The sequence below is a fragment of the Mustela nivalis genome, assembly GCF_964662115.1.
Source record: "Mustela nivalis genome assembly, chromosome: X".
Classification (NCBI taxonomy): domain Eukaryota; kingdom Metazoa; phylum Chordata; class Mammalia; order Carnivora; family Mustelidae; genus Mustela; species Mustela nivalis.
The window spans coordinates 111,991,006-112,004,417 of NC_139040.1; positions in this window are offsets into that span (position 1 = coordinate 111,991,006).

Sequence of the window (13,412 nt, forward strand, 5' to 3'; positions counted from 1 at the left end):
GGGGAAAAGCTCATAATATTGGATTTGGCAGTGATTTATTGGATATGAGACCAAAAACACATGCAACAAAAATTAGGTAAACTGGAGTACATCAAAATTTTAAAATTTTGTATATCAAAGAACACTATCAGTAGAGTGAAAAGGTGGGGCACCTGTCTGGCTCAGTTGGTGGAGCATGTGACTCTTGATCTTGAGGTTGTGACTTCAAGCCCCACATTGGTTGTAGAGATTACTTAAAAATAAAATCTTTAAAAAAAATTAGAGTGAAAGCCAACCTAAAAAAAAAATGGGGCAAAATATTGCAAAATATATATCTAATAAGATATTAATATCCAGAATAACAACAAAAATCACAACAAAAAAGAAGCAATCTGCTTAAAAATGAAAAAGGAATAGGTATTTCTCCAAAGAAGGTTTTCCAATGACCAAAAACAAAACAAACAAACAAACAAAAATAAAACAAGAAAAAAGGTGCTCAAAATTATTGATCATTATGGAAATGCAGGCGCTTGGGTGGCTCAGTCATTGTCTGCCTTCGGCTCAGGTCACGATCCTGGGGTCCAGAGATTGAGTCCCATCGGGCTCCTTGCTTAGCTAGAATCCTGCTTCTCCCTCTCCCACTTCCCTTGGTTGTGTTCCCTCTCTGGCTGTCTCTCTAAATAAAATCTAAAAAAAAAAAATCATTATGGAAATATAAGTCAGAAATAAAATAAGATACTACTTTACACCTAATAGATTAACTATTTTCCAAAAAATAGAATATTAAGTGTTGGCACAGACTTGGAGAAATTGGGACCTTTGTGCCAGTCGGAATATAAAATGGTGCAGCCACTTATGAAAATCAGCATGGCAGTTCCTCAAACAATTGTGAATAAAATTACCATGTGATCCACCAATTGCATTTCTGATTATATGCCCAAGATAATGTAAAGGAGCGATGTGAAAAGATATTTATACACCCCTCTTAATGGCACCATTATTCCCAATAGCCCAAAGGCCGAATGTTCAACAGATGACTGGATAAACAAAATGACTGGATAAACATAAAACAGAGTATTTTTCTGCCTTACAAAAGAAGGAAATTCTGATACATGCTACGATATGGATGAACCTTAAAGACGTTATGCTAAATGAAATGAGATAGTTGTAAAAGGATAAATACTGTATGTTTCCACTTATGTAAGATACTTAGAGTAGTTAAATTAGTAGAGGAAAAAGTAGAACAGTGATTTTCAGGGGTTGGGGTGAGAGAGGAATGGGAACTTGTTTACTGGGAACAGAGTCGATTTCTTAAGAAGAAAAAAAAGTTGTGATGATTGAATGTATATGTTCTTCATGCCACTGAACTATACATGTAACAATGATTAAAATAGGGGCACCTGTGTGGCTCAGCTGGTTATGCCTCCAACTTTTGGTTTCAGCTCAGGTCATGATCTCAGAGTTGTGGGATCAAGCCCTGTGTTGGGCTCTGTGCTCAGTGCAAAGTCTCTTTGTCCCTCTACCCTGCTGTCTCTCACTCTCTGATAAATATATTTATTAATTAAATGTTTTTTTAAAAGAGAATGGTTAAAATGGTAGGTTTTATGTTATATCTCAATTATAAATAAATAAATAAATAATTTGAAAACAATGTACCTCCTTACTCTCATAAATCCATTTTTAGATTTTATTTTTGTAGCAATTGAAAAAAATACCAAATTATTTTTTGTAGCGATTGAAAAAAATACCCAAATTTGAAGCTATCATTTTCCATAACTCCATAAACCTATGAAACATATCTTTCCAGTTTATACCATCACCATGTCTTCTACACTTCCCTCTCTGTGTATTTAAATATGTACTTTCTAATATAAATTATATATTTTTCTTTCCTTTATTCTCTCATTACTTTATATCCTTTCAAATAATGGCAGGAAGCACCTTCAAAGTTCCTGAATAAATACGTACATAGATGGATTTCAAAATGAATACTAAAAGAATAAAATTTCAAAAAAAAAAAAAAGAGCAAAGAAGAAAAAATTTGCTTAAATCAAATTACCAGTGTATTTAAAATTACTAATTATTAAACAATCAAACAGCCCAAAGTGAGCAATTATTACTTTTTTGATGAAAGTGAAGTCAATTAAAACATTTTATTTGTATGTGTTTTTAGCATAGAAAAGGTTTAAATGAGTCTATTAATTTACTATTTGTATAGTAAGAAGTTATCACGAAGTTGTTGAAAACAACACAAATTTATTACATTAGACTTAAGGCCAGAATTGGAAAATGGATCTTATTGGGCTGAATTCACAAATTTGGCAGGATTAAGCTTTGCTTCCTCCCCCCCCCCCCCCCGGAGGCTCTAGGGGACAGTCTGTTTTCACGCTTTTCCAGCTTCTAGAGGCTTCCTGCATTGCTTGGCACATGGCCCACTTCCATCTTCAAAGTGAGCAATCACATCATACCAACCTCTTACTCCTCAACATTTTGTTCTCTGACTCTGTTCTCCTGCTCCCTGTTCCACTTATTTCTAGGGACTATTGCGATTATGTTGAGCCCACCAAGATAACCTCAAATAATCTTCACAAGTGAAAGGCAGCTAATTAGTGACTTTAATTCCACAGGCAACCTAAATTCTCCTTTGCCATGTAATTTAACATATTCTCAAATTCCACAGATTAGGGTTTGGAAATCTTTGTGAGGTACTATCCTTCCTGCCACAATCACACTAGTCTAATTAGTGGATTAGAAACTCTGGATAGTTAAAATTTTATTTCTTAATTTGTTTTTTAAAAATACATTTGAGCTGGTGAGCCTGGGTGGCTCAGTGGGTTAAGTCTCTGCCTTTGGCTCAGGTCATGATCTCAGGGTCCTGGGATCGAGCCCCGCATCGGGCTCTCTGCTCAGCAGGGAGCCTGCTCCCCCTCTCTCTCTGCCTGCCTCTCTGCCTACTTGTGATCTCTCTCTGTGTCTGTCAAATAAATAAATAAAGTCTTAAAAAATAAAATAAAATATATTTGAACTATTAGAAAACAAAATTCAACTGAATGAAGGTCAAGATCTAATTGGCTTTATTAAGTGATTAATGCATCAGGCAGCATCCCATTTAGCAGGTAGGGGGAGCTCCAAAGGACTGCAGAAAGGGAAAGGTTTTTAAAGGCAAGACAAAGAAGTCATAAGCAAAACGGGTGTATTTCAGGTGGAGTCATCACCAAAAGGTCTTAGTAGGTGGATTACCGAGTCTTCCTTTGGAGGATGGAGGGGACCCATGTAACAGATTACCTTCTTCATCTGGTGCTGACCAGAAAATTCCTGACTGACTGGTTAAGACTACATTGCTGGGGGAGGTTGAAAGTGCAATTAGGTCAGGTATTAAGCTGCAGTTTGGTGACTTGGCCTAAGTGATGCCATTTGGGGCCTTTTTTTTTTTTTTTAAGATTTATTTATTTGACAGAAAGAAATCACAAGTAGACAGAGAGGCAGCCAGAGAGAGAGAGAGAGGGAAGCAAGCTCCCTGCTGAGCAGAGAGCTCGACGCGGGACTCGATCCCAGGACCCTGAGATCATGACCTGAGCCGAAGGCAGCGGCTTAATCCACTGAGCCACCCAGGCGCCCCGCCTCTTTTCTTTTTAACAGAGCTGATATCGAATATTACACTTGAATTCCAAAGACAGTAGGGAGACACAGAGAACAAAGTTAGTAAAAGGGCGTGCCAAAAAGTGCTCAAAGGACCCTTGATAGGGATTCCTGTGTATTTTATGACTACTGCTTAAAAAATAATTAGATACCTGATACCTGATCAAGGTGTTCTGGTGATTAAAACAGACCTAAAATTAAACGTGTAATTGGAGAGAAACAGACAAATGATCCAAATAACTTTTATCCAAACCAACTTCTCTCACAGCAAATCTATAAACCCAAGTAGAAATATAAGGAGAAATCTAGTTATTAAAGTAGATATGAATAATATTGAATTAATGACCCCATCAGATACTATGATATATTCTCTGTTATGTCAGTAGTCTAAATTTGTTCCCCAGAAGGCAAAAGTAGAAGAGAAATAAACTTCTTCTTCAACTATTAAAATTTTCCCAAATATAATTATGTGTTTCCCAGGACAGTGACAATTTCCATTTTTACACCTATACTTTCCTTGCCTCTGTCCAGACATAACATTTTCCTGTTCTCTGCTCTTTTTATCAGTGCTTGCTCACCTTGTTAAAGGATTTAAATCTGTTTGAGAATGAAAATTCTTAACCATAGCAATTTATGGTTCATTCTTGCATACTGCCTTTCCTCTAAACTTCCAAATCCTATTACAGCCAGTCAGTCATTAATATCAATACCCTTGAGAAGTTAAGTGGCCAATTTACCCCAATTTTATAGAAAGGGGAAAAGAGAATTTAAATGACTTTCCTTTAATTAAGTTACTATAGTCACAGAAGCAGATCCTTATTTCTTTGCTATTTTCATCACATTAATAGCATAGGGTAATACAAATATGAAATTCATAAGAAACCACTTTTCTTTTTGCACATAAACCCAAAATTAATGTGGATTTTTTTTTACCATGGAAAGAAATAAAAAAGATTTCTTTGACACTTTTTAATATCACCTTAGTGTAAAATTTATGGAAGGAAATTGGGAGGTAACATGCCCAGTGGTTAAGAGTGTAGATTCTAGAAGAAACATATCAGGATTTGGTTTATGATTTTTCACTTAACAACTGTGTTATATGGGACAATTATTTGAGCCTCAGATTTATCATATGTAAACTGTGGTTGAGAATAATAAGGGACATATCATAGGGTTTGTGTGAGAAGTAAATAAGATATATGAAGCATGTAGAATAGTCCTTGGCACACTGTCATTAATAATCCTACTTCTTTTGTTTCAAATTCAGAAAAAATGTGAAATTTATTTGAATGTCCACCATAAACCAGCCATTCTAATATATGTTTTCATATATATATTTAATAAACTGTCCTGGTGTATGATCTTTGATGTGAAACTGTTTGTATCTTAATGGGGCCTGTAGAAAGAGATCATCTCACTGAAAGAAAAATTTTGACCAACCAACCCATCATTTCCAACCAGCCATAGATTCTCTGTCAGTTAAAATCCTCTAAGTTGGGGCGCCTGGGTGGCTCAGTGGGCTAAGCCTCTGCCTTTGGCTCAGGTCATGATCTCAGGGTCCTGGTTTCGAACCCCGAGTCAGGCTCTCTGCTCAGCCGGGAGCCTGCTCTCCCCCACCTTCTGTCTGTTGCTCTGCCTACTTGTGATCTCTCTCTGTCTCTCTGTGTCAAATAAATAAATGAAATCTTAAAAAAATAAATAAATAAAATAAAATCCTTTAAGTTGATGGAGTGCCTGGGTGGCTCAGTTAAGCATTGGGCTCTTGATTTTGGCTCAGGTCATGAACTCTGGGTTGTGAGACCAAGCCCTGGCTGGGGCTCTGAGATCAGTGGAGAGTCTGCTGGAGATTGTGTCTCTCCCTCTTCCTGTGCCCCTCCCCATTTCTCTTTCTCTCTCTCTCTCAAATAAATTTTTTTTTAAATAAAATCCACTAAATGGAGATCAGTCTTAAGAAGTTCTATTTTGAAGTAGAAATAGAACTTCAGCCAAGACTCACATTTTTTTTCAAATACTTGTGGCTCTGTCTTTTGCTTTACCCAAACTGCTGGCTCAGGAGACGGTAAGTCTCCTCTAAGATTTCTTATATGACAAAAACCTAGCATTATTCAAATAAGAAACTATCATCATTACACAATTGACTAGCTAATCTCTCCCTCATGTACTTATCCTATAAATACATCAAGCAACATGGTGGTGGTTGTGGAAAGACTCCCTTTCTGTTGGACTACTTTTTATGATACTTCCAGCTATGGCAGATCCAGAATAATGACAATAGAAAATTGTGTTCACTGTGGCTTTTCTGCTTGTAAGTTCTCCCACCAATATTCATTTTGTATTTATAACATATGTATGATTCAGTGTCCTTTTTAGCATACATATCTGATGTTTCTTCTTTGAAATTCTAGTAAACACACAAAACATCTATGGAGCAGTGAAATTAATGAATGAGCGAAGATAGAGAGGAACCTGTATGGTTGCAGAATGGTCATTTTAATACATGTATATACTATTTTTATAGATGCTATTTTTCAAGCTGCTCTAACAATATTCTTTCCAAGAGTGAAGAGAAACTCAACACTCATTTCATTCTTTATATACTTAAATCATTTTATCACAGCTTACTAAGTTGATTTTGAATTCCTTTTGGCTGAATGTAATAGAAATTCAATTATATTTACAAAGTTTTGAATAATGTTTAACTCAACATACAGCTTTTTATTTTTATTTATTTATTTAAAATTTTTTTTAACATACAGCTTTTTAAAAAGATTTTGTTTGTTTGTTTATTTATTTATTTATTTGAGAGACAGAGATAGTGACAGAGATAGCAAGAGAGAGCAGGAATAGGAAGGAGAGGGAGAAGCAGGCTCCCCTTTGAGCAGGAAGCCTGACTCAGGGTTTGATCCTAGGATCAAACTTAATGACTGAGCTTAATGACTGAGCCACCCAGGCACCGCCAAAATACAGTTTTTGAGCACCGACAATGTGCAAGACCCTTTTTATTTCATTTTACTTTATTTTTTTAAGATTTTTTTTTATTTGACAGACAGAGATCACAAGTAAGCAGAGAGGCAGGCAGAGAGAGAGAGGAGGAAGCAGGCTCCCTGCTGAGCAGAGAGCCCAACATGGGGCTCGATCCCATTACCCTGAGATCATGACCTGAGCCGAAAGCAGAGGCCTTAACCCACTGAGCCACCCAGGCACCCCGCAAGGCCCTTTTTAAAACAAAATTTTATAGCAGATTTATTTATGCCCAACATGGGGCTTGGACTCATGACCCTGAGATCAAGAGTTGCATGTTCTACCAGCTGAGCTAGCCAGGTACCCCATATGCCAGACTCTCTTCTACATACTGAGTAAACGACGGATGAGGCTAGGTAGAAGGAGATAGTAGGGGGCTGTGTGATCAGGCTCATTTAAGTTCCCTGGTCAATCTTCTATAAAAGTCAGACCATAAAAGCCCTCAGTGGCCACTCGTCCAGGACCCCTTTCACTCTAGAAAGCTTTCTTTCTGTCCTCACTTTCACTTAATCAACTATCCCTTCACCCTTCTGTGTCTGTGAGGTTTATTATTTGACTCCACGAGACAAGAACGCTGCAACCCTACAAGAATAAACAAATAAAATAAAACACATAGTATGTTAGAGGGTGATAATTACGAACAACAACCAAAGAGGGTATAAGGACTATAAGGAGAAAAGGGAGTTAAGGTTTTAGAACTATTATGACAGGATTATTCCAGAAACAAGAAAGAAACCTGTAACAGAAATGATATTCTGAGATATATACTTTATCAGTGGAGTGTGAATGGATTCATGGGGGGCTTTTAGGATATTATTATAGCATTCCAGGTAAAAACTTAACGGTTGTTTAGGCCATGGTCATGTCAGTGGAAGTGGTGAACACAGACACCGTATTACAAAATAGGGTTGACCTAACTTTACAATCTGTATGAATGGTAATGTATTCATTTCACCATTCTGGGGGGCAGCATTTTCATGGTACGTGTATTAACCTGCTGCCTGGAGTTGTGTTACACAATAGCACTGTGAACAGTCACATTCTATGTATACTTTAAAGGCAGAGATGATCAAACATAACAAGTAGGATGTCGGTTGTGAGAACGAGAGGAATCAAGGATGATCTCAAATATTTTGGATTGAAAAATAGTTAGGATCTGACCGTCATGAACTAACATAGGAAAAGCTGAAGGTGGTGCAAAAATGGGGAGAAAAAAGAAAATCTCAGTTTTGGACATATTATACTTGAGATAACAGACAGAGGAGTATTAAGTAGTTCAGAGGTCACACAAGAGGTGTGGGCTGCAGCTTTAATTTGGTAGTCATCAGAATATAGATGCATTTGAGGCTGTGTGACTACCTGAGATCATCAAAACAATCAGAGTAAAAATATGAGTGGTCACAGAACTGAGTTCAAGTGTTGGAGGAGATGTAGGAGAGAAGTAGCAGCTGGCAAAGGAACCTAGAAAAAGTTGGTAGAGAGTATTAGAAAAAAATCATATCACCTCTCTTAAATGTTGGTGATTTAATTTTTCATTAGTTTTTGTTTGTTTGTTTAAGATCTTATTTATTTGACAGCAAGTGAGAGCAGAAGCATGGGGAATGGCAGGCAGAGGGAGAGAGAGAAGCAGGCTCTCTGTGGGGCTCCATCCCAGGACCTTGGAATCATGACCTTGGCTGAAAGATGCTTATCCGACTGAGACATCCAGATGCAACCTCATTTTTCATTAGCTTATAAAAATTCAAAATTGTAGCTATGACTTAACAATTTATGTCATATTGAATCAATCGGTCACTGGGTCACTGTTAAAAATGTTAAATGTATGAAAATATAAGTTTCTAAGTTAAAAAATCAGTACACTGTGTATAGTTTTTATGTGCTATATATATGTATAATATGTTACATATGTCATAGAAATGGAAGAGTCCAGAGAATTACATAAATAGTTGGTATTTTGTCGGAGATATTTAATTCTAAAATAATAAATACAGCTACTACTAAAAGGAAAGAGTATATTATGAGGAGTGGTCCATTATATACTTTCAAGTTGGGAGGGGTTTAGGGATAGCATAAGCCTTCGGTATTTTGAAAACAAGGCTTCCAGGATCCTGAGGGGGCTAGCTATAGTTGGGAAAGCTCATTTATTATTGTTTAGTAAACCCTCTGTCCTGAGACCCTTCAGAGGTATAATGGGTGGGTCATATGCTTGGGGGTTGATTGCCAACATGTACCTTGGCCGGGGGGAGATAGAGATAAAGGAAGTTTCCAAAGGAATTTTTGTATGTTAAAGTAGACATACAGGATCCTGGGGGTCGGGCTAAGATTGTCTTTTTCCCTTAGCAAATTAGTAATATTGAGGCTGCTGAGTCCCTATTGGAATGTCACTCTGCCCGTTTTAAGGACTTGTCAGTGGGTTGTAGGTAGTAAGGAATTAAAAAAAAAAAATTTTCTTCTGCCTTTATTTTCCACACCATGGACCAACTGTGGTAGTACATACTGCTTCCCATGTTCTGTGAAGATTCACTTTTTAATGTAAAACTTCTTAAGGGGTGCCTGGATGGCTCAGTCGGAAGAGCACGCAGCTCTGGATCTTGGTGTCCTGAGTTCAAGCTCCAGTTTGGGTATAGAGATGAATTAAGATAAATAAAAATTTAAAAAAATTTCTTAAAATCAAGGTCAACTGCATTGTTGATTGATTCAGGAATGTCTGGAAAGAAGCAAGCACTAGAAATCTCCTTTGTAATATATGTAGTCTTGAGAATGGTAATTATGTGGGTTGTTTGGCACAGTGCCAGACGAAATCAGCTTTTGATCACTCTCCTTGAATGGCGGTGAGCCCTCCAGATTCATTCTTTTGTCTTAAAGGAATCCTGACTTTAATACTTTAATTACATTGACACAGTAAGATTCATTTAATCTATTGAAATTGGAAGATTTGGCGTTGTCTTTTGACTACAAGTGCTTTGTGCCATATGGTAAAATAAGAATCGTAATGCATACATACACACAAGCCTACCTTCCTAAAACTTTAAAAAGGACCCAGAGACCAATTACATGGGTTAATTTTAGTTGAGTATTGTTTAGTATTATTAAAACAGTTCTGCAGTTTCCTTCCTGAGAAGTAATCCCATTCTTAGATACCTAGGAAAACAGTAATAAAGAAATTGTAAAGGCTGTTGTGTTTGGACTCAAGCAGATTTTAAACCATGTCACAAAAGCCAGGTTAATAATGCTGAAATTTCTTGGGTGACTACATAATATACAAAGTGTAGGAGAACCTGCTCTGGCTTAGAACTGGATACCAGCATTTTGACAGGCAAATGTGGACTTCATTTATGTTGAAAGATTCAGTTCAATATTTATTGAGTGCCTACTATTTTCTAATCATTCTTCCAGGCAACACAAGTGAAGCAAAGAGGCAAAAATTCTTGCCCTCTTGGGAGTTCACTGTTGAGGGAAGGGAGATAAAAAGTTATATTTAATAAAGGGAAAAATGAAAAGGGGGATGGCATTCGCGTGATGGGAGCAGAGTAAAGGGACGGTGGCTTGAAATTTGACATAGGTTGGCCAGGGAAAGTCTCACTGAGATCACTGAGACACTACTTGAATAAAGACCAAAGGGAATCAATCAGGGATATAGGTGCCCCACAATAGGCTGCCCCAAGATGGGTCACTTTGGTATGAAGTATTTTTGAGTTACAAAGGAATCAAAATCCAGCAGGGTCAGGAAAAGCTCTTTACCTCCCAGATGATTGCCTAAAAGAATTTAGATGGGACCTGTTCCTGCAAGAGAGCTATCTACCTACCATAGATCACTACATTATAATATGAACTAGGCATGGTAAACCAGAAAGAACCTAGCAAGGCCACCTTGATAGCAATCCTGTCTTGGTCCTATCGTTTCTGAGTGGCCCAGCAAATATTTGTTTACCATTTACTCTTTTCATCTTCCTGTAAATTGCATTCTTTCCTCTAAAGTTCCTGACTCCTACCCCCTTCTCCTTAGTTTAGGATGACATATACTTCGTTGTGCCTGTCTGAAATTTCCCTGTCTGTGCGGATTACCCATAGGTATGCTATTATATTTGATTTTCTCCTGTTCTTCTGTCTCGTGTCAATTTGAGTCTTAGTCCAAGTAGAAGGATGTTGAAGAGAACAGGAATTCTTGTTTCCTGACAGTGATCAATAATCCATGTGTATATATGGTGAAGGGTGTTGCAAAAAGAAAGACCAGCGAAGGGGAGCAGAATAAGTCACCCAAAATATGACTCTTTGGCATAACGATTATTTTACGTTGATGATGTTTAAGAAACAGCAGACAAAGGGAAAGCTCGGAAAACCAAGTAACCCTTTTATAAGATATATTTCCATGTATAAGGAAAATCTGCATTTGTAAGGGTGTCTCCCACTCTGTAAATGGAAATGATTCTAAATCTCTAGGAACTCCTATCAATTGAAAAGTCAGGGATTTAAATCTGCATAACAACTATGTCCTTGTTTACTGTGGTTTTCCTGGTCATCCCCCTCCTGCCAATACTTTGTTTCTCTTTAGCAAGAGATGTTGTTTAGGCCCTGTCGGGGAGTTACTCAATGTTCCGGAGTATCTCCCACTTACACAGGAGGTATACATGTTATTGAAATTGGTTTTTTTTTTTTTTTCTTGTTGTTGTTAATCTTTTATTCCAGAGGAGTCTCGGCCTGGGACCTGGAAGGGAAGTGGGATAGATATTTTACCTCCTCTGCCCCGGGAAATGCAGAAGTATGGAGGAGGTACTTTCAGTGGCCTGTTAGAGGAGTAAGACTTGTGGCTCCATGGGTGGCTCAGTGAGCTAAGCCGCTGCCTTCTGCTCAGGTCATGAGCTCAGGGTCCTGGGATCGAGTCCCACATCGGGCTCTCTGCTCAGCAGGGAGCCTGCCCCCCACTTCTCTGACTGCCTCTCTGTCTACTTGTGATCCCTCTCTCTCTCTCTGTTAAATAAATAAAAAAAATCTTAAAAAAAAAAAAAAAAAAAAAAAGACCTGTGGCTCCAGCAACGGGAACAAAGAGAAAGTAAGTTAAACGGGGGTGGTGGTGGGTGGTGGTGGTAAGGTAATACAGTGCCTTAAAAGAATCTTAAGTACTTTGTCTTTGGTAAAATGGGCTATTAACTGAGTTACTTCATTTAATCCAGGAAGATTTAGCTCATTTATCTCCTTTCATAAAAGCATTTGGTGATCTTACCCTCACAGGGAAGCTATAACAAAGGTAACAGCATTTGGGCATTTGAAGGTCTTTATTCCGAAAGTACAGGTGTGTACAATACCTTGAGACACAAAATGAGATCTAGAAACCAAAATGCTGTAGTGGTTGGATCATTGGAAATAATTTTGGCTACTAAAGCCCTAAAGAAAGTAATTAATTTGTGCCAAGTAAAATTTCTCCAATATGAGAAGAGAATCCTTTATTTGGTGCAACTTTAAACATTGCCTTAGTATTTGCACATTAAGTGTAGAACTAAACCCTAACGTTCAGAACATCACTGACTTTAAAGCAATTTAAATAACATCTGTTAGTGTACCCCTCCATCATTAAAACATATTTACAGAGTAAACTACTGTTGGTCTGCTTGTCTCCTACCACCTTCCCTTGCATTTTTGCATCTCATTCATGGGTCTCATTAGCGATTGTGCTGTATTCTCATATAAAAATTCTCACCAAGATGGGCTGGGTCTTGTGATTAGCTTTTCTACTGGAAAGTTACCTGCAATGAACAGTTTGTGCTTCTGCTAGGTTCGTGATCAAAGGAGCGAGACTGATAGAAAGCAAAGGTCAAGCAAAGCTTTATTTTGCGCCAAGCATCGAGAATCAAACCGACCATTTGAGGCTGCCTCCTACAGAGAGATCGAGCCCCTCCCAGCCTCACAGACTAACTTTTATAGAACAAAGGCCATGTGGTTGGGCCTGGCCACACACAGGTGGCCAATGAGATTGCAACACACAGAGAAAGCTGCACAGTCATGTTAGGTCACTCACGAGTGGCCAATTGAATTACAGTTCACCCCATAGTAGCTATTTGAACTAGCCTATCACCTTGGTCAGAATTGGCATCCAAAGCGCACCCAAAAGGTGGGGCCCACATTCTTTGGTAGTTAGGGAGATAGTATGTGCACTTTACTGACTGGACACCTCCACCTGGCCTGACTTGTCCTTGTATTCTGGGCTCTGTTATCTCCCCTTGACCTGACACTTCTGGTATCTGGGCTCTGTTATCTCTACCTGACTTGACACGTTCTGGTATATGGGCTCTTTTATCAGGGGCTGGTCGGCCATATTTTACTGGTTTCCCAGACTTGTTTCTAAGTAAGTTCCTCTGTGGGGTGGGGGGCAGGGTCAATCTAAGTCCACTGCATAAACAACAAAATGGCTGTTCTACTGAGATGGGGTTGCTCTGGCTAAGTAGGCCCTTACACTTTATAGTTCACAAGTAATCATAAAATAACCTTTTTTTCCCCTTTAGTATGATTCAACAGTCTATCATGTGGACATCCATAGCTAACTCACCTAATACTTAACTCAAAATTAAGCGCCTCCTAAAAGAACTGATTTACTCAGCTATTCCCTGACAAAGATGTTCTACAGATCTTTGATCATTGCCCATTAATATGTTTAGAAACTTCCATTTTTTAATACATTAACACATTTTTACAAATGGTTTATCACTAAAAAAATACTAATTTCTTCACTAATAGAAAATCAAAAAGGATAATTTCTAAAGGAAAATTTGAGCCCTAAA